The sequence below is a fragment of the Dasypus novemcinctus genome, chromosome 2, assembly GCF_030445035.2.
Source record: "Dasypus novemcinctus isolate mDasNov1 chromosome 2, mDasNov1.1.hap2, whole genome shotgun sequence".
Taxonomy (NCBI): Eukaryota; Metazoa; Chordata; class Mammalia; order Cingulata; family Dasypodidae; genus Dasypus; species Dasypus novemcinctus.
The window spans coordinates 183,324,352-183,346,084 of record NC_080674.1 but is presented as its reverse complement, the minus strand read 5'-3'; the positions used below and the strand labels follow the sequence as shown (position 1 = coordinate 183,346,084).

The 21,733-nt window shown below is 52.5% G+C and overlaps 1 long non-coding RNA gene across 1 annotated transcript; it reads right to left on the bottom strand.

Annotated features, from left to right (window-relative positions):
* Positions 1–831: 831 nt before the first annotated feature.
* On the bottom strand, positions 832–8,688 carry LOC131274702 (uncharacterized). Its single transcript, XR_009181991.1, has 2 exons — positions 8,512–8,688; positions 832–1,404 (listed from the first exon to the last, which is right to left on the bottom strand). It is a non-coding gene; the product is annotated as an uncharacterized lncRNA (long non-coding RNA).
* Between the last annotated feature and the right edge of the window lie 13,045 nt (positions 8,689–21,733).

Below are 21,733 nucleotides of genomic sequence, written 5' to 3'. Positions count from 1 at the left end.
TCCTGTGGAGGGAAGGGCAAGCTGCTCCAACGTGGGGCTCCCCATAAGATTCGCCTCATCAAGGGATTGAGAGGACTTAAACGACAGTCCTGGCGCGGTGCTTGGTATGGGACTCGGCATACAGTAGGCGCTCAACAAATGTAGGGGGACACCGCTAGTGTGTATTGATCCCCCAGAAAGTCAGCTCCAGAAACAGGGACCCTGTGCTGGTCCCCATCGCATCCCCAAGCCTAGAAGCAGTGCCTGGCACACAGTGGGCGCTCAATATATGCTTACTGAATGCATGAGGAAACTTAGGATCCCGGCACTCTCCCTGCGCTGGCGGGTTACGTAAGCACCTGCTGGTAACGGCGCCAGGAAGACAGCTCCCGGCCCCAAGCGCCTGGTTCCCACTGCCCGGTGCCGCAATCTGCCCATTTCCCCGCCCGCCCCGCGCAGCCCTGACAGGCAGTGACCACACTCGGCCGATGACTCGGTGGAGCACTTCTCTAAACGCGCCCCGGGGCGGCCGGAATCCCCGGGCGCCCGGCTCGTCGGGGCGCGCGGATGACTTGGGGCCCGGGGTGGCCCGCCTTCCCGTTAGCAGAGCCCTGGTCAGCAGGCCCGGCCGACCAGGAGGTTCTGCTTGGGGACGGGAACAGAAAGTGCCGTCCCCAGGAGCAGGGACACTGCCCAGGCCCCGGCGAGCAGGAACTGAGCCCTGGCCTGTGCCAGGGCCTCTCGTCCTCTAAAGCCCACTTCTCTGCCCCCTCTGACCCTGAGCTTCCATGGAGAGTCTTAGAAAAACCACCCCACCCCTGGGAGTCAAGTTCACGGACCACCCGACAGCACTAATGGCCAACTTTTATTGAGCACGTACTCAGGTCCCGTGCTGAAAAACGAAAACAACTGTATTTCAGTTATTCCGAAGAGTTGCCTGCCTGTGTCCTGAACACACTGTGTCTCGACGTGGCTGGGCCTCGGCATGAGCTGCTCCTCCATTTCGAATGCCCTTTCTGGTTTTATCACCCGGCCAACTGCTCATCCTGCAGCACCCAGCGCCTCTGCCACTTGCTGGCACACTTCCCCAGCCTGGTCGAGGCAGTAGGTCACCGCCTCCCGCGGGCCCTCGGAGCTGTCGCTTGGGTTTGTGTCTCCTTCCCCCACGTCACCGTCTCATTCTGCACGCCTGCCTCGGTGCCCACGCGTCGGAGGGGTGCTGCAAATGCTGGGGTGCCCTTCTCAGTCCCCTGGCACTTCACCTTGGGCTCTGGCAAGCCCCTCATCCCTTTCGTCTTTAGGTTGTCTTCATGCCAAGAACATTGCTCTTCACACGCTAGGTATTTATTAATTTAAGTTGAGTGACAATGAGTCAATGACCTGAGCGGCAGGCCATGGTTGCCCCCCAGAAGAAATCCTCGGGACCTGTAGGGAAAGAGAGCATGAGGTCAGAAGATGGGAGAGAGAGGAAGAAGGGGGCGGGCCCCTGAGATGTTCCGGGCACGGTGCTTCGTTTACTCCACATATTGTGGTATTATGATCCCCCTTTTATAGAGGAAAGAGAAGGCACAGAGAGGTGAAGCGACTTGCCCAAGATTACACAGCTGGGCAGTGGCAGAGCTGGGATTTGAGGGTCCACCGTGCCAGAGCAGGCTGGAGTGGGCCCTGTGGTGTGAGGACGTGGCGAGAAGCCAGCAGGGATGGCCTGACACGGTGGAGGAGGAGTGGGTCTGTCTTCTCCTGAGTTTGGGCCCAGAGCCCTGCCTTCGGGGTGTCCTACGTCATGTTTCCCTGGGACAGATGCTTGCTGGCCGGTGGCTCCACCCTAAACTCCTCCAACCTCCTGCCTCCCATCGCGAGGCCGCTGCTTCTCAGGGAGCCCCTTTCTTTTCTCAGACGTCAACCCTGTCTACCCTGTCCCCTTTCACTGCCTGGGCTAGCGTTTGGGTAACCACGACCCTAGCGGGTTGTGCAACACCCATCGGAGGCTCCAGGAACCCGTAACTTCTCAATAATGCTGAACAGGGTGAAATTTCCCAGTAACCACCTCCTCCGCCTGAGTAACGCTTCTCAGCTTGGCCGTGCAATGGCCTATTTTTAAGGAATCCAGTCATTGGGTTTAGCTTCTTTATTTGTTTCATTTTAATGACCTTCTGAATCATTCATTTTTCTGCTTTTGAACTGATTCACTCCTTGCCACTTCCTTGTATAGAAATCCAACCCTTCCTTTAAGGCTCAGCGCCAACCACCACCTTCTCCAGAAAACTCTCCTCGTCCACCCGCCCCCTCCCCAGGAAGAAGTGCCCACCTCCACCGCGGCCACCTGGCACCACTCAGCTGGTATTTATTCTGTTAGCGTCATCATTACCCCGATGATCATCCTAAGCAACAGGACAGTCGTTTGGACTGTTTCTTATAATTCTCACAATAAACCTAAGAAGAGAGTAATTATTATTTCCATGGTATGGATAATGAAACTGAGGCTTACGGCACTTAAGCCTCTTGCTCAAGGCCATACAAGGGAAGTGATGAGTCCCAACAGAGCTCCAAAGCAACTGTCTTGAAAACCGGCTATTTGCCCTGCACCGCACTTGCCTCTTGGGATGAGGGACGTGATGGTTCTCACCGGCCTAGAATGTCAGCTCCAGGCCATACTTTGTTCCCTGTACTGTACCCCAGTGTCTGGGAACAAACAGCTGATGTTCCCTAGATGGTGACTTATGGCTGGGCTTCCTATCCCTTCTCTAGTGTTAATTCCTTGAAGCTTTACACACTTTGGTAATTTTTTAATTAAAAAAAATTATTCTTTTTCTTTCTTGTTTTTTAATCTTTTTTCATTTTTGTTTTGTTTTCTTTTGCTTTTTAAGTTTTTCCTTTTCTTTTTCCTTGTGTTTACACCGTTTTGTATTTCTTAGAACAGCGAGCACTCGGTAGCACTCTCAATCAATGCACGCTGAATGAAGGCATGGGCTTGGAGGATTCCAGGGGACATCTTTCCTAGGTAGAAATCTTCAAGAGGAAAGTTAGAACAAAAATTCTCTCTATCTCAGGATGAATGATGTCAGGCAAGACTGCTCTGTCACTTTTTTCGGGCAGCACTGACCAAATCTTTTTTTTTAAGATTAATTTAATTTATTTATTTCTCCCCATCGCCTCGTTGTTTGCAATTGTTGTGTCTGTTTGTCGTGTGCTGCTCTTCTTCCTAGGAGGCACCAGGAACTGAACCTGCGACCTCTCATGTGGGAGGGAGGTGCCTATTAGCTTGAGCCACCTCCGCTCCCTGCTTTGTTGTATCTCTCACTATGTTTTCCTCTGTATGTCTCTTTTTTTGCTGCATCAGCTCGTTGTGCCAGTCCATCATGTCAGCTCACTGTCTTGCTCATCTTCTTTAGGAGGCACCAGGAACTGAACCTGAATCTCCCATGTGGTAGGCAGGAGCTCAGTTACTTCAGCCACATCCATTTCCCTGACCAAATCTTAATTTAAGTTTACAAAACACTTTGCTTAATGAGTACTGACGGGCCAGCTCTATACTTGCAGGCACCTGAGCAACAAACCGGGTAAAGGTTCTTTGAATGTCCACCCTCCCTCCCACTGCTTCTGGGAGACAAAACCCCTAGTGCCTTGGGAGCAGGCAAGCAAGAGGCTCAGGAACAGGAGGAGGAGGCAAGAGGCCCAGGCAGGCAGGAGCTCGAGGGCCTTCTAGCAATGAACACGAGCAGCTGAGGACAGCCTGGAGAAGGGAGGGCTCGTCACTCAAGGAAAGGGAAGAGGACAGGCCTTTGCACCATGAAGTGACCCTGGAAGAATTAGAGGAGGTGGAAAAGGTCTGGGAAAAGATCACAAAAACAGGCAGCCAGCTGGGGTGGCACACGGAGGCCGACAGAGTTAAAGGTCTATTCGGTTGGATGCTGTTTCCTCGGTATCACTATTGCCAGCCGCGCCTTCTTTCCCCTTGTCTCTTCCTGATAGTCCCTCTCCTAGCTTTTTGCTTGTAACTCAGAGGGCCGCTTGGCCGCGGGTGACTCTTCTGTTACCAGTGTCTCCTTGGCTTTTTGATTTGGGGGTTTGGGGCCACAATGGCGAGCTTCCACCTTTGGCGGGGGGCGGGGGGGGTGACATTCTGGAAAGTGGTGGAGCCCAGTGGTTAACCCTGGGCCCTGGAGCCAGGCTCCCAGGCTGGAGGACCTGCCGACACCTGCCAGCGTCGGCAGAGCGCTCGGTCTACACCTAGCACTTCCTCTCCTGGTCTCCAGCTTGACAAATGGGGAAACCGAGGCCTGGAGTCATGGAGTCCGTTGTTCGAGGTCTCGGGTGGAGAACATTCGATTGCTGGCCAAGGGACTCGCATGCCCGGGATGAGCCAACTGGCCCTTTTTAACTCTAGAGCTCCTGGACTCTTGGACTTTGCTGGAAGGGCAGGGAATCACGCCTAGCTTCTTTTCACAGATAAGAGTAAGACTGAGATACAACCACCGCAAAGCAATAATAAGAGCCGTAGTAATGCAGTAGTGAACACCGATTCCAGCTCACTACTGCCCTGCACCGTACTGTGTGCTTTGAGTGTTTCGTCTTATTCATGCTTCTCAGCAAAACGATTAGTGTAGATATTGGCTGTGCCACCTTGGGCAAGCAACTTACTTTTCTGGGCCTCAGTTTCCTCACTTATAAAATGGGACTGATAATAGCACCTAATAGCTGGTCCCTAGCACTGGTAAATGTTATGTAAAAATTTCTAGTCCATTTAAAAAAAATCTAATCTCAGCCTCCTCTTTTTAAAAAAATGATAAGATACAAGGTGAGTATATAAAAGAGAATGCTAACAGGAGGGAACCATTCATTTTTTTTTTTCAGAGTTGCCAGCAAAAAGAAAGAGACCTTTTTAATAAAGAAGACATAAGAGTTGATAGCTATGGCCTCCATCCCAATTACGGAAACCAAGGCTCAGAGAGGGTAACCAAGTTGCCTGAAATTACACAGCCACAAGCAGCAGAAGGGGGACTTGAACTCGGGCCTGCCTGAAGCCACAGCCCATGTGTTTAATCCCAATGTCATATGGCCAGTCCTGACAGTCATGGAAAGATCTGGAGCCTGGCTCTGCATTGAAAAGGGAAATCTGAGTCACTGGCCATCCCCAGAGATGACTGGGGAGTGAGAGGAGCTGAGGTATGGGGCAGAATGTTCCGCCAGCCGCCGAGGCCCGCCTGCCAGCACCACTCCATCTTTTTCATGCTGAGGAGAGGGAGGTGGAGAATGCAGGGGACCAGGAGCCACGGGCCAGCGGAGCGCAGCCTGGAACGGGGCCCTGGCTTGGGGAGTGACGTCAGGCGCACATCTGGCCTCTGGAATGCTGAGGCCCCAGGGGACAGGCCCTCGAGTTCTGCCTCTCCTTGGGCCAGGCTCCTCCCCTGAAACACCCAGGCTGCTTTCCTGAGAAAACCTCTGGACCTTCTAGGCTTTCCTGGATACCCCGGGTGGTGCCACGTGAAACGGGCGTTCAGTGCCCACCGGTGAAGACAAAGCACAAACAGAACAAAGCAACAACGAGAAACCCCAGGGCTTCGGAGTCGGGTCGGTTCCTGTGCACTGGGGACTGTGTCCCTCCCTTGCGGGGTCTGGAGAGCAGCTGGCATGACCGTGCCCTGCCCAGTGGCCGTCCAGGCCACGCCGGCTGAATCAGCGAGCGGAGGCGGGGCCCGGGTGCGAGGTTCCCAAAGAGCACAAGCCCCGCCGCGGGGGGCCGCCGCCAGCCTCGCGCCTGATCTTCCTTTTCGATTCCACCTTGCTCCAAGGAGAACGAGGTTCTGTCCTGTCCCCTTCCCAGCCCCAAGGTCAGGGTGAAGGGCGAGGGGGCCGTTGGGTCCTCCTGCCCTCGTCTGTGCCCACGCGCCGGGGCCTGCCCGCTTCGTTTTCGATTCTGGCGGTGGTTGTATCTGGGAAAGTTCGGGACGGGCCGGTGTTACTGGGTGAGACGGGTGATTCATTTTGGTTCTAGAGAGAACAAAAGCCCAGGCCTTCCCAAGCCTGCTCTGCTCTGGGTGACTTGGTCCCTCGCTCAGAGAATGAGTCACTGCCCTCCTTACGGGTGCTCCTGTTCTCGCTTTGCCTGGACCTTCAGAACTTCAAAACGGCAGCTTCCTCTTTTCTTTGCTCTTGGGGGGGAGACAAATATTGAGTATATTGAAGGGAGGACCGAAAAGGGGAACCGAGTCGCCGTTCCATGGCGGCGGCTGGAAGGGAGCAGGCTTCTCCATGCAGGAGGCGTTGGGGCCCCTCCCGCCCACCTGCGGAGGGCTGGACCTCGCAGCCTGCGGTCGCCCAAGTCCTCTCCACCAAAGCGGGAAAAGCTCCTCGCCCTCCACGGTCAGTTCAAATGTCTATATACATCTCTATGTACCCGTGATATTATAATTCGCCTGGGGCACCGCTGATTCCCTGTCTGGGTAAACCACACAACCTCATCTGCAAAATGAAGATCATCCTACCTGGCTGCAAATTTGCCACGAGCCCTCAAGAAGACAGAGGAGCCCACTGCCTTGCGGGACTGAGGGAGCCGTTCGTCCCTGCTCTGAGCTCCCGAGAGGAACTGGGCGGTGGCCAGGGTGTGATCCTCCCCAACTTGGATTTTTGCTCCCACGTGGGGGCTGACTTATCTGGAAGTCGGACCTCCAGCCAGACAAGGTCCCCTTGGGTATGGGAAGCCCCCAGGAACTGGAGGGAATTCTGGGGAGCGAGTGAGAATCACAGAGTCCTGGGTAGAACAAGGTAGAAAGTAGAAGCAGGATATCCTCAGGAGAACATCATCGCCAACGGGTGATGGGTGACGTGGGCTGAGTCACTTCCCCTTGCTGGGCCACAGGGCTTTTTGTTTTGTTTTGTTTTGCTTTCATCAGTACAATGGCGCGAATGATCCCCACCTCAGGGGCTGATTCTGGGGCACAGGTCAGGAATGCAGAGCTGGGCTGTGGGGCTCAAACCCCAGCTCGGTCGCTGGCCAGCAGCATGAGCTCATCTCATCCCACAGAACCCTGCTGGCTCACCCAGCGCGGGAGGCTGATGGGCACGGGGCCGGAGGGCTGCTGCAATGACTAAACGAGACGAGTGTGTCGAGCTCTGTGCTTGGTGACCTGTGCGCTTCCCAGACTGACAGCTGCTACTAAGCCAATGGCCGGGCTTAGTCTCCAGCAGATCCCCGGGGCTCAATAGATGCTAGCTGTGGCGGGGAGGATGCTACTGACCAAGAGGGCAAAACTAGAATCACGGCCTGCCAGCTTCAGAGGCAGTGGGCATCACCGTCTTATTTTAGATCCCCCTCTTGTTTTACCAAGGGGCACGGGGAGGCCTCAGATTTTCTGTCCAGGGCCGTCGGCTGACCCTGGTTCACCCAGCAGACCAGGGCCATCGCAAGGGAGGACACTCGAGGGCCTCCGTTTCTCCCTAGGGACTCCTGGGCAGGAGCGAAGGGGCTTCACTCTGGCTCGGCCCATCCAGAAACGGCCGGAGGGAATTAACAGTTGCAGGGGGGGAAAGCCAGTGCCTTTTAGAAAGCTCTGCCCAAATGAGTCAAGGTGAAAGGGCTGCTGTGGGAAGCGACGCAGCTCTCTGGGACAGCCGCGTGCTTGCGTGTATCAGCTTGCGTCCGTGCACATGCACGCACACCTGCACGTGGGTGAGTGTGGCTCAGAGACAACTATTCTAGATGACAGTGATACCCATCACTCCGAGAGTGTTGACTGTGTGCTCGGCGCTGGGTAGTTTTGTGCATTTCACTAATCCTCAGACTCTCCTGGGGATGCGTGCTCTACTACCCCCAGCCAGCTGAGGCACAGAGAGGCCAAGTAACTGTCTCAAGGCCCCACAGCCAGAACTTGAACCTGGGCAGTTTGGCCCAGAGCCCAGGACCCTCCACATCAGCTGCCCCGCCATGGGCCATTCTCTATGTCTGTGTCTTCTTCTTCCCCGAGTCCCGTGGTTTCCTTCTCTGTGACCCCAGGGCCTCGTCACGTTCGCCCTGTGAAGCTCGTACGTCTTAGGCCCCGGCCTAGCCTGTAGCAGGGACTCCTCGCTATTTCGGGGCCCTACCCCATGCCAGGGCCTGTGCCAGATGCGGCGCGGAGGGGAGTGAAATCAGGCGTGGTGCTGGCGGTCCTGGGGCGCGTGGCCTCGCCTGGCAGCCCCCAGCCCACCCCCGGGCACTGGAGGGGACAGGGCGGCTTCTGCTCAGCGTGGCGTGTGGCGTGGCTGGTCCTGCTCTGTGCCTGCTGCCCCCACCGAGTCATCGCCAGTCCCCGCCGCTCGCTGGACCTCAGTTTCCCCATCAGAACAGTAAGGACGGGGGGGATTGGGCGGCCTCGAGGAGCTGGTTGAGCCGGCAGAGCCCATGGCGCTGTCACCTGCCTGAGGCCCCTGACCTGCGCGTCAGGCTGTCTCAGGCTCACGCTCCCCTCTGTGGCGGGCCCGGTCCCACGCCGGCTCACGGGTGACGTCGCCCGCCCCTCCCCCACGCGGACGGCCCCACACCTGCGTGCTGACCTGAGAAGTCTGCCCTTTCCTCTGCGTCCTCAAGAAGATCAACAGCAGCAGAAACACATCCCAACAGCACTGTGCCGTGCAAAGGAATGACGTTCTGAGCCCCGCGACAACACGGACAAAACTCAGAGACATTTCGCTAAGTGAAAGGGCCTAGACACAGAAGGACAAATACTGAACGATTCCACTTACACGAAATATCTAGAACAAGCAAATTCACAGAAACAGAAAGTAGATGAGAGGTTACCAGGGGGGATGGGGAGTTAAAATGCAGTGGGTGCAGAGTTTCTGTTTTGGGCGATGAAAAAAGGTTTTGGTAATGGATGGTGTTGATAGTAACACGACCTTGTAAATGTAACTGTACACTTAAAATGATTAAAAGAGCAAATTTTATGGTATATATATGTTACCAGGCACTCAAAAATAATTTAAAAATCCAAAGACACCGAGTCATGCTTTTCCCTTTGCAGACATTTTCTCATTTCTAATTAATAACAACAAGTACCATTTAGCAAGCGGTGCAGGTACAACGGGCCTTCTATATGCCTCAAGTCCTCCCCATGACCCTTTTGTGGTATTATTACTGCATGTTGCAGATGAAGAGACTGAGGGTCTGAGAGGTAGCGGCAGTTGCGCAAGGTCTCAGGGCTTGAATGCGGCAGCACCGGCAAAGGGGCTGTTGCACCTCCAAAGTGCTACGTGTGGGCCCTTTTCATTCATCCAGAGCACCTACTCTGTGCCAAGCACCTCTGAGGTGCTGGGATGCACGGCAAACAGGTGAAGCTTGCCCTGTGCTCAGGCTACAGTCCCCAAGCAGCCCCTGCGGTAGTGTCATTATTCATCAGATGCAAAATGAAAGCTGCGCGCCTTGACCAGTTCCCTTTCCTCCCTGTGCCTCAGCTCCAGGGCTGCAAATTGGGGGCACCAACAATCGCTGCCTCGTCGGTTGTTGTGAAGAATAAATGAGGCCATGCAGGCTGAGTGGCTTCAACGAGGCTGCAGAGTCCCAGGCGAGGCCCAAATGGAGCCCTTGAGGGTCCCAGATGCTGTTCTCCACCCCCCCCCACCCGTGAACCCCTCAGGCACCTGCTCGCCCCTGACCTTTCCCCTCTGAGCTCCCGGTCAGCTCCCCAGAAACCAGAGGCCCAACTCCTCTGGGGAAGGAGCCTGCGGGAGAGGAGGCCCTCAGCAGGCCGTGGCAGCGTGGCAGAAATCTCAGCAAGTGCTGGGCTGAGAGCACCTGGAAGGAAGAGGGAGGCTGGAAGGAACCCTTCTCCTGGGCCCGGCCCCCAGGCTGGCCCCCAGGGGGGCTCCAGGCTCCAGATCAGCCAGGCGGGTGGCCTCGAGGCCAGCCCTGCTTGCCCCATCAGATCTGCCTCCAGGCCTGCCTCTCCCGGCTTCACTGGGGACAGGAGGGAGCACAAGTCCTGAGTCGAGGTGGCCGGGGCTGGGGTGAGGGCCCTTCCCCTCTCAGGTGCTCCGAGAGCACTGTGGGGTGTGGGCCTCGGGGCCGGGGGTGCTGAGCATGCTGCCGGGCTCTGCCCCTTCGGGTGGAACCCGGGTCATGTCACCAAATGGCTCTGCACCCCGATTTTCTCATCTGTAAACGGGGTGATGAGAGACCCGGCACCCTGGGGAAGACAAGGCTGTGACTTCTCCAAGCCCGTGGCGCGCAGCAGGGGCCCGGGCAGGCCAGTGGGGCCTTCCGGGGAGGGGGAGAGGGGCCGGGCGGCGGCTCGGGCAGCTTTGGGGTTGGGTGGGGGTCTCTGCGTGCTGGCTTTCCCGGCGTTAGGTTTTCTGGAAGTCTCACCGAGGTCCCGGTGTCACTGGGCACCTGTGCTCTGTCCAGCCAGGACAACCAGACGCGGCGTCCCGGGGGCCGTGTCAGGCGAGGGGGGGGGGCCCTGAAATTCGGGGGCCCTGGTTCCAGCCCCAGTTGGCGGTGGGGCTTGGGGCCAGCCCCAGGAGCTCTTAGCCTCGCCTCGGTGCCCTCGCCCACCTCGTGGGGGTCCTGGCGTGCCCCCCCAGAGCGCTGCCCGGCCGTTCCAGAAGATCACGCAGCCCCGGGGTGGGGGTGGGCGGCCTCGGTACCCTCCCGCCTGGAGTTTTCTCTGAAACAACCCAAGAGTCCCTCTCCCCAGAGGCGGGGCCAGGTGGCTGTGTCAGGCTGAGGTCACCAGGATGACTCCGGGCCGTGGCCTGGGAAGCTCCACGGCTGCACTCCCAGGACCCGCGGGCTCAGGAGGCAGGAGTGGGGACCCCCGCCTCGGCCTGCTCCAGGGCATGCTCCGCAGGCACCCCAAGGCACGGCGGGGGGCCGGGCTGCTGCGCGGAAGGGGCCTGGGGACTTTTGGAGGGGTTTTGGAGGGTCTGACTGCGTCGCTCGGGCTCCCTGAGTCAGCCCGCGCACCTTGGCGGGACCTTTCTGCCAGCTATTTACGGCGCTTCCTGTCCCCTGAATAGGTGAAGTAAAGGGAAGCGAAAGAAGCTCCACGGGTGGCTTCTCTAACAGCTGGCAAACCCAGGTATTATTTTTAGAAATAGTCCATGCTTGGAGTAGAGACCGGCCGTGCTAGAGTCGCACACACGTCGGAAAGTGTCGGTGCCGCGAAGGCCCGGGGCCTGGCTGGCTGAGGACACTGGGCCCTCCGCTCCCCGCGAGGCCAGGGCCACCCACACATGCCGCGTACTTTAAAAAGCAGAAGCTTCTCGCTCTACTTGACTCAGCCGACAAACGCTTATTGAGCACCTGCTATGTGCTGCGTCCCGTGCAGCTCCCTCAGCTTGCTTTTCTCCCTCAACGGCGTGCCCCGGTCACTGAAGATAATCCTTCAGCTCTGGAGTTTTCAGCCCTGGCTGTCCATTTGAACCCTTGGGGAGATTTTTTAAGTCCCCATGCCCTGGTCCCATGCCAGGCCAGCTACATCGGAACCCAGGCGGGAAGGGGGTGGGGGGCACCAGAATTCCTGGACGCTCCCATCTGGGCTCCTCCCACCAGTGCGCCGGGAACCAGGCCCCTGCGTGTGCTACGCGGGGTGGGAGCTAACCTTGTTGTCAGGAGTCGCTGGTCTGCAACCTGACAGTGCTGCTTACTAGCTGGGAAAATGGGAAAGAAAAAAAACTGTTTAAATCAAGCAAGAATTTTTAAAAAACAAGAAAAAGAAGAAATAAAACAAACAAAAAACAAGAAAGAAACCAAAAAAAAAACTAAAGAAAAAAAAAAATCAGGAGGAGCTCCGTGGTTGAGCACCTGCTTCGCATGTACTAGGTCCCAGGTTCAATCCCTGGTACCTCCTGAAAAAAAAAAAATCAGTCCCTCATTTTAATCATAGTGTCACATCCTCTGTCTTTCTCCTTGGGGAGTTTACTTTGCTGGTGGGTTCTAAGTTTTCCCACCTGCTAGTTACAGAAAGCTGTCAATGAGGGGCGGGAAGATACCACTTCAAGGGACCCTGTGACTGTCCATCCTGTAAAGAACCTCACTCAGTTTATCCACTTTGAACAAGTGAGCCTGGCGTCACCTATTTGGTACATTTCTACACAAAGAATTTTATAACCGCCTTCCATTCCGGAATTGGTGTTTTGACAATTAGCTGGCTTCCTAATGGCGTGTGGCTGTCTATCTGTCCATCTGTTGGAAGAAGTGTGTCTTGTTGATGTCTGTTCCTAGGTGTCCCAGCCGGTGACTGTCCTCTAATCAGTGTCACTAAGTATCCGCTGACACCAGACATAAGCCACGGGCTAGAGTCAGTCGTGTTTCGATGCTGCCCGTCCATAGCTCGTAACACCGTGCAAGGCGGTGGTGGCGGGGTAGGTACCGCGCCCTGGATGGCCAGACGCGTGTTTGTTTTCTAAGTCCACAGCTTTGACTAGACACGTGTTACGTGTGATCACGTGCATGGTATACGTCAGTAAAAATGTTCATGAAACAGAAAGGCCCCTGAAGAAGGGGTTCCGCTGGTGAGGTGCCCGCTGCAGCATCCGAGCTGGCAGTTTCCCCGGCGCTGAGCCCCTAGCGACTCACTCGGGAGGGGGTGTCGCTGCTACTCTCCCACCCCCCAGGGAGGACTGGAGCTCAGAAACGGGGCGGGGGGGGTGGAGAGGGGGCAGGTAGAGTCACCCTGACCCCGCCCCGCCCTTCACTGCCCAGGGACCTGCTGCTGGGAGGGCGGGGCCTTGCTCGCCTGGCCCCCCCACGGCTGCCAGAAGCGGGGCTGTGGAGGCCTGGAGTGGGCGCGCCTCCTCCCAGGGCACGCGGTTATTGGTGGGATAAAAGAGCAATCACAGGGAGCGGGTGTAGCTCAACTGGTTGAGCACCCGCTTCTCATGCACAAGTTCTATCCCCGATGCCTCCATAAAAATGGAAAGAGCAGTCGTGAGCTAGCGAATGGGCTGGGTGCTGACTCTGTGTCCGTAGCTCTGTCGAGGACTTTGCGCTGGTTCACTCACCTCCACCCCTCTGCCGGGTGCGGCCCGCGCTGTTCTTAACCTGTAAACAACGCGTCAGCTCCCTCCGTCCTCTGCCTGGCTCCTGCCTCTCTCTGCGTAGAAGCCAAATCCTCTCAGGGCCTGTCCCCATCACCTCTCTGCTCTGGTCTCCTCGCGCTCTCTGTTCCAACGGCACTCGCCTCCTTGCTGTTTTTCTCTCTCTCTCCCTCTGTCCCCCTTTCCTCCCTCTCTCCCTCCTTTCCACCTTCTTTTCCTCCCTCCCCCTCTCTAATATAACATATTTTTTATCACCCAGAAACATGAGATTGTCCAACCAAGGTTTTTAATTTACCCACATGTTCTCTCTTCTTTCTTTCTTTCTTTTTTTTCTCTGCTTACTTTCTATTCTCTACCACCTTTGGAGAGGAAGAGCGAATTGTCTGTTCCCTTCCAGCCTACTCAGGTGGGCCTTTCCTCCTTCTGTGCAGCCTTCTCTTATTTAGAGGATAGAGTGACGCTATATTAAATACATTGTACTTTGGCTATGTTACTTGTTTTTTTCTCTTTTGTAATTCTCACACTCATACAGACCTCCACCCAAGCCCTTTCTTGGGAAATAAAATTTAGAAGTAGCATTCTCCTCTTGGTTGGCACCAGCTTTCCAATCACATCTCTTCATTAACTTAGCAAGCTTTCATTGATCTCAGATGAGTTGGACCCTGTACTAGGATTCTGAAAATGAAGTCTAAATATTTGCCAAAGTGGAGAATGCCAAAAGATGGAAACAACCCAGGTGTCCATCAATCAATGAATAGATAAACTGGGGTGTATACACCCGATGGACGATTATTACACAGCTGTAAGAAGAAATGAAGCCGTGAAGCACATGACAACACGGATGAAACTGGAGGACTTGATGTTGAGTGAAGCACGCCAGACACAAGATGACAAATATTGTGTGATTGTACTATTATGAACTAAATATATTATGTAAACTCATGGAGTTAATAACTAGAATATAGGTCACCAGAAAATAGAATGAGGTTAGAGAATGCAAATCTGGGAAGGAGACATGGCTCAGCTGATACAGCATCCTTCTACCATACGGAGGGTCCAGGGTTTGATGCCCAGGGCTTCTGGACCTGTATGGAGCCGGCCCACATGCAGTGCTGATACGCCCAAGGAGTGCCGTGCTACGCAGGGGTGTCTCCTGCGTAGGGGAGTCCCATGCGCAATGTGTGCGCCCTGCAAGGAGAGCTGCTCTGTGTGAAAAAAGTGCAGTCCGCCCAGGAATGGCGCCACACACACGGAGAGCTGACGCAGCAAGATGACGCAACAAAAAGAACCACAGATTCCCGGTCCCGGCTGATAATGCAAGTGGATGCAGAATGGACACAGAGAGCAGACACAGGGTGGAAGGGGAGAAAAATAAATAAAATAGATCTTTTTAAAAAAAAAAGAGAGGGAAGCATATTTGACCCAACGGATAGGGCGTCCGCCTACCACATGGGAGGTCCAGGGTTCAAACCCAGGGTCTCCTGATCCATGTAATGAGCTGGCCCATGCACAGTGCTGATGAGTGCAAGGAGTGCTGTGCGACACAGGGGTGCCCCCTGCATGGGGAGCCCCACGCGCAAGGAGTGCACCCCATCAGGAGAGCCCCCTTGCGTGAAAAAAGCGCAGCCTGTCCAGGAGTGGCGCCGCACACACGGAGAGCTGACGCAGCAAGATGATGCAACAAAACGAGATACAGATTCCGGGTGCTGCTGACAAGAATACATGCAGACACAGAAGAACACACAGCAAATGGACGCAGAGAGCAGACAAGGGGGTGGGGGGGTGGGGGAGAGGGAAGGGGAGAGAAATAAATAAAAAATAATCTTTAAAAAAAGAGAGAGAGAATGGAAATCTGAGGATTAATCTATGTAGAACTGGTAAAAAGGTTGTTTGTTTATCTTTGGAGACACATAGAAATGGTGAAAGGACAACATAGTGTTTGTAACTAGCAGTGTAATATCTGGGTATGATGGTGGTTGAAAGGGAAAGTCTAAGATCCTGTATATTACTAGAAGGAAAACTAAAAAATGTAATAGGGGACTATGTAGCATAGTGAACCTCATGTGAAATACAAGCATGGATAATATTGCTCATATAACACTGCTTTTCTTTGAAACTGAACAAACACACATTAATGTTATATCAGGCAAAATACAACTAAAGAAAACTATGGACAGTAATATTTAATAATGTATTAATCGGGAAACGGACTTGGCCCAGTGGTTAGGGCATCTGCCTACCACATTGGAGGTCTACGGTTCAAACCCCGGGCCTCCTTGACCCATGTGGAGCTGGCCCATGCGCAGTGCTGATGCGCACAAGGAGTGCCCTGCCATGCAGGGGTGTCCCCCGCATAGGGGAGCCCCACACGCAAGGAGTGCGCCCCGTAAGGAGAGCCGCCCAGCGCAAAAGAAAAGTTAAGCCTGCCCAGGAATGGCGCTGCACACACGGAGAGCTGACACAACAAGATGACACAACAAAGAGAAACACAGATTCCCATGCTGCTGACAAAAGAAGCAGACAAAGAAGAGCACGCAGCAAATGGACACAGAGAACAGACGACTGGGGTGGGGTGGGGAAGGGGAGAGAAATAAATAAAATAAATCTTAAAAAAAAATAATATATTAATTCTTTCATTAAGAGTAAAAAAAAGGAAATGTACTAAGTGAAACTAAACAAAAGGTACTACATATTGTTTGATTCCATCTATACAAAATCTAAATACAAATAAATTAGAAGGAAACAGAATAACAGCTGTGTATGGCAGGGGAAGCAGAGAGGTTGAGAGGAGATTATTAAGGGGTAGAGCTTTTGCGTTTGTCTGCTTTTTATTATTATTATTATTATTGAAATAATGAAAGTGCTCTACTAATGATTGCTGTGATTAATGCACAATGATGTGATTATACCAAGTACCATTGATAGCACACTTTGGATGAATTGTGTGCTTTATTAATATGCATTAATAAAATCGATTTGTTAGAAGGAAAAAAAGAATATATACCAAGGATTGTACAAGGCGTGGGACCACAAAACACAGTGAACCCCAGGATGGATGATGGACTGAGGTTAACAGCACAAATCTGAGCATTTCTCTCATGAACTGTAACAAATGTACAATACCAACACATGGCGCTAATAGTAGGGGGGTTTGTGGGAAAAATAAACCAAATGTAAGTTATGGGCTATACTTAGCAGTGACGTGAGGAGGGTGATCTTTTATCATCTGTGAAAGCTGTTCCACCACAACGCAAGGCATTGGGGGTGGGCTGATGTGTGGCAATCCTGTATTGGTATGCACAATTGTTTTGTAAACTCCCAACTTCTCTCATAATAAATAAAGGAAATTCCAAACAGAGAAGAAGAAGGAAAAAAAAAAAGAAGGATGTTCCCTTTTGTTCCAGGGAATAGAGAGAACACATTTTGCCTATCCAGTCACCAGTGGAGGGACATTCAGGTTGTTTCCAGTTTGGGTTTATTAGAAATAATGCTGCTGTGAAGATTCACACACAAGTCTTTGTGAGGACATGTTTTCATGATTCTTGGATAGATCCTAGGAGGGGTGTTGTTGCATCCCACGGCAATTTTATTTTATTTTATTTTTATTTTGCAAAGATTTATTTATTTTTTTTTGTTTTTAAAATTCTCTCCCCTTCTCCCCCCCCGCCCCAGTTGTCTGCTCTCTGGGTTCATTTGTGTGTTTGTGTGTTTGTTTTTTTTCCTGTGACCGCTCTATCCTTATCGGCAGCACTGGGAATCTGTGTTTCTTTTTGTTGCGTCATCTTGTTGTGTCAGCTTTCCCCGTGCACAGCACAGCACCATTCCTGGGCAGGCTGCACTTTCTTTCGCGCTGGGCGGCTCTCCTTACAGGGCGCACTCCTTGCGCGTGGGGCTTCCCTATGCGGGGACACCCCTGCGTGGCAGGGCACTCCTTGCGCGCATCAACACTGCGCATGGGCCAGCTCCACAGGGGTCAAGGAGGCCCCAGGTTTGATCTGCGGACCTCCCATGTGGTAGGCGGACGCCCTATCCATTGGGCCAAGTCTGCTTCCCATGGCAATTTTATATTTAACTTTTGAAGAACTGACAAATCATTTCCCAAAGTGGCTCTGTCATTTTTACAATCCCACCAGCAGTGTAGGAGGGATCTGATTTCTCCACATCCTCACCAACATTTGTTATTGTCTGCCTTTTTTGTTACAGTCATTTAGTGGGTGTGAATTGGCATCTCATTGTGGTTTGGTTTGAGTTTCCCTAGTGACTAATGATGTTGAGCATCTGTTCACATGCTTAGTAGTTATTTGGAGAAATATCTGTTCATGTCTTTTATCAATATTTTGACAGTCTGTTAAGTTGCAGAAATCTTTATAAATTCCAGATTCAAGTTCTTTAACATATTTGGTTTTGCAAATATTTTCTTCCAATTTGATGCTTATCTTTTCATTTTCTTAACTGTGCCCTTTAAGTGCAAAAGTTTTAAATTTTGATGGATTTCAATTTACTCGTTTTTTTTTTTTTCCTTTATAAACCATGCTTTTGGTGTTGTATCTAAGAAGTCTTTGCCTAACCCAAGTTTTTGAAGATTTCTTCTATGATTCCTTCTAAAAGTTTTATTGCTTTAGTTCTTACATTTAAGTCAAAGATCCACTTTGAGTTCATTTTCATATATGATGTGAGGTAAGATGTATGTTCATTGTTTTGCATGGGGATATCCAGTGAACCCTGCACTTAAAACAGATTATCCTTTCCCCTATGAAATGCCTTGGCATCTCTGTGAAAAATCTACCACCCATTTAATGTTAAGAGTTTATTTCTGGACTCTCAATCCTTTCTGATCCAATGATCTATGTGCCAGTCTTTATGCCAGTACCACACTGTCTTGGTAAATGTAGCTTTGTACCAAGTTTTGAATCAGAAAGTGAAGGACCTGCATCTTTATTCTTCTTTTCCAAATTTGCTTTGGCTATTCTAGATGTTTTTCATTTCCACACAAATGTTAGGATCAGCTTGTGAATTTTTGGAGAACAAAGCCTGCTGGAATTTTGGTAGGGAAGGCATTGCATATATGGATCAATTTAGGAAGTGTTGCCACCTTGACAATATTAAGCCTTCCCATCCATGTATGTGGCATGTCTCTCTCCATTTCCACAGGACTTCTTTAATTTCCCTCAGCAAAATCCTGTAACTTTTTGTGCACAGGTCTTGCACTACTTTTGTTAAATTTATTCCCAGAAATTTTATTCTTTTCAATGCTATCATGAATGAAATTGAATTCTTAGTTGAATGTTCACATCGCCCATTGCTTGTATGTAGAAATAAAACTGATTTCTCTTGATTACTTTTACTTCTAACCACCTTGGTGTTCTTATTAAGTTCTAATCTCTTTTTTGTTTGTTTGTTGTTGTTGTTGTTTTAAGATTCCTTAGGATTGTCTACATATAGGATCAGGTCATCTGAGAATAAAGGCAGTTTTACTTCCTCCTATCCCATCTGGATGTCTCCTTGCTCTTTCTTGCCGGGTGAGGCTCATTGCTGCTCCAGCGCCTGCCTGGAATGTCCCCACCTCTATCTCCAGCTCCTCCAGGACGTACTCCCGCACCTCCTCAGGTTTTTACTTAAACGTCCTATTTAAGGTTGGAGGCCCCTCGCCCCACCCTGCACCCCCTAATCCTTTTCTGGCTTGATATTTCTCCACGGTATTTATCACCCTTGGGCTTTCTCTAAAGTTCAGGTAGTTATCTCATTCATTGACTCACACCCTCCCTCCCCTTCTCCTCGCCCCACTGAAATGCCAGGTCCAGGAGGACCAACAATTTCATCTGTTTTATTCACTAATGTCTCCCCTAGCCCTTGAACAGAGCACACAGCAGTCACTCAATAAAAAATTTGTATTGACTGGGAAAGCAGATGTGGCTCAGGTAGTTAGACGCCCATCACATCGGAGGTCCCGGGCTTGGTTCCCAGTGCCTCCCAAAGAAGACAAGCAAGACAGTGAGCTGATGTGACAGGCTGGCCTGGTGAGCTAACACAACAAGACGGTGCAATGAGATGACGCAATAAAGAGACCTAACGAGGAAACACAATAAGAGACACAATAAACGGAAGCGGAGATGGCTCAAGCCATTCGGTGCCTCCCTCCCACATGGGAGGTCCCGGGTTTGGTTCCCAGCACCTCCTAAAAAAAGAAGTTGAGCACACAACAAACAGACACAGAGAGCAGAAAGTGAGTGCAAACAATGAGGGGTGAGGGAATAAATAAATACAAATAAATCTTTTTTAAAATGTTGTACTGACTGAATCACCATTGAAGGATGAGGACAAGGCTGGCCCAGACTGATTCCTCATTGTCCCTGGCCTTGGAGGTGGAAGCCTGATCCAGCCCAGGGGAGAGGGTCCTCCCTCCTCCCTTCCAAGTTGGTCTTGAGGGTTCCAAAAACAAACAACGCATGTGGAAGGAGGGGCCTGCGCAGCTGCTTAGCCAATGCTGGATGGAGGGAAACCCTGGGCCCCCACTCCCCTGTCGCACCCTTTTCGGATGAGAAGGTTCTCTTTAGGCAGATGGGAAGACATCCGGGAGGTGGTGGATGGGGGTACCCAGGGATCTGGGGCAGCTTCTGCCGACACTGAGCTGAGGCTCATATGTAGGCATGCGGCTCTACACACCCCAGCTGCACCCCAACAGGCCCTGCGATCTGGCCCGCAGGTGTTCACGTGAAGCTTGTTCACACCTCATTTCACCTGGAGAGCGTCAAAGAAGTAAGACTGCGCCGAACAGTGCTGAGCAGGCAAGGGTGACTACTCAACGCTATGTGCAATAGAGAAAACAGACCAGGAGGCTATTGGGAAAGAGTGTGACTAGAATTGAGAGAGAGAGAGAGAGAGGGAGAGAGAGAGAGGAAGAAGGAGAGGGGGAGGGGAGGGGGAGGGGAGGGGGAGGGGGAGGGAGAAACCGAAGGCTACCACAATGGGGCAGTGGGGGCGCTCGACTACCTGAAGCAGGGGGCAGGAGGGTACTGGAGGGCGAGGCCAAGCACTGGGTGTGTCCATCAGATGGTAGCTGTCTAGCTGACCAGCAGGAAATGGGTTCTATCTGCATTCGCTAAGGGCCAAGGTGAGGGAGGTGGTGGGTTGGAGTCCAGGAAGAAGCCTGCCTAAGGTTTAGTCAAACTAAGGAGAAGCCAACGCCATCCTGCTCAGTAACACAGAGCGTGGGCGATTTCTTAACCTGCGCTGTTGTCCAGATCACAAGGCTCAGGTCGAGTTCAACCTTGCCAGTAGGAAACGCTGGAGCAGGGGAGGTGGGGAGAGCACAAGGAGGGCTCACAGCAACTCCTCCAAACCCCAGTCTAGCTTTTGCAACCAGGGAAATGCATTCCCTATTCGCAGGTGTCCCAGAGCCCAGGCCAGGTACCTAGGTGGGTGAGAGCAGCGCTGGAAGGAGCCCCGGATGTGTCGGGAAATCCTGCATCCTAGTCCCAGCTCTGTCCCTTTGTAGCCGAGGGAACTTGAGCTGGGTGAGTCGCGCCCTCAGAACCTGGGTTTCCACCTCCATCAACCGGGTACGGGGAAGCCGGCCCGGCGGTGGATACTGCCGCGCTCTGGGCCTCCACTTGTTCGTGTCTTTGTCCCCAGTGCCCCGCACAGGCCTGGCACCCAGGGAACGCTCCATAGAGAGGAAAGCCGTGCAGGAGGTCGGACCAGGGGTTCAGCCACGGACGCAGGCCCGGAGGGCCGTGACGCTGGAGCACCTGAAGACGGGAGCCCACGCCCCCAGTGGTGGGCGTGCCTGCCACGTGCATAAAAGTCTTCCAGCCGCGCTCCAGAGGGCAACGGGCCGGGGTGGCTGCAAGGCCAAAGGACTCGCTCCCAACAGCGTCAGGCTTAAGCTTCGTTTACTGGGACTTAACGGACAGGAGAGATTCTCTCTGGTGGTGGTCCAGAGAATGAAGACAGCGCTGCGCAAAGAGGTGGGGAGATGAGGGGCAATATGTCTCAGAACAAAGACATTTCATAAGGGAGCTTTGGAAGGTCACATGAAGCGCATCCATGGGCTCTGGTGAAGTCACTGCAGGAAGGACTTGTACGGCCTGGAGAAAATTACAGTCTATGCTGCCACCCGGACATTGCTCTCCTGTGAGGAGGTGTGTTACGTTTAACTCGTGTCCCGGGGCAGGCAGGAGGCTGCGTTCTGTGGGCTGTTTCCTTAGGGAGGGGAAGCCAGGCCCAGGGACCTACTGGACCCCCACAATAAGTCATTTAATCCTCCAGGTGCTCTGGGAGTTAGGTGCTCTTCTCACCACCACCTTGGAGATGAGGAGACTGAGGTAAAGCAGGATAGGTGATATGCCCTAATGTCATCCTTTGTGGTGACTGGCAGAGCTGGGATTTGAACCCAGACACTGGGAGGCAGCCATACTACCCTTCTCTAACTGTGAACCGTTTTAACTTTTTAATTGATGCAAGCTCTCCATTAAAATCAAGGTGACGCCATATTTCTTCCATTCGAAATTCTCTTTCATTAGCACACATTGACTCAGAGAATACTCTAAATTTTGCTAGGTAAATCATTAGATAGAATGGATAACTGCTTTCTTACAATCTCCTTGCTGGACTCCCTCCTTAAGCAGTTTCTGAAATTAAACCTAAATTAGGGGCTAGAATAAAGCGTTTCAACGGCAAATGCTAACGAGACGCATCAGAAAGGTCCTGGTCATGTGAACCCTTTGGATGATTCATTAAG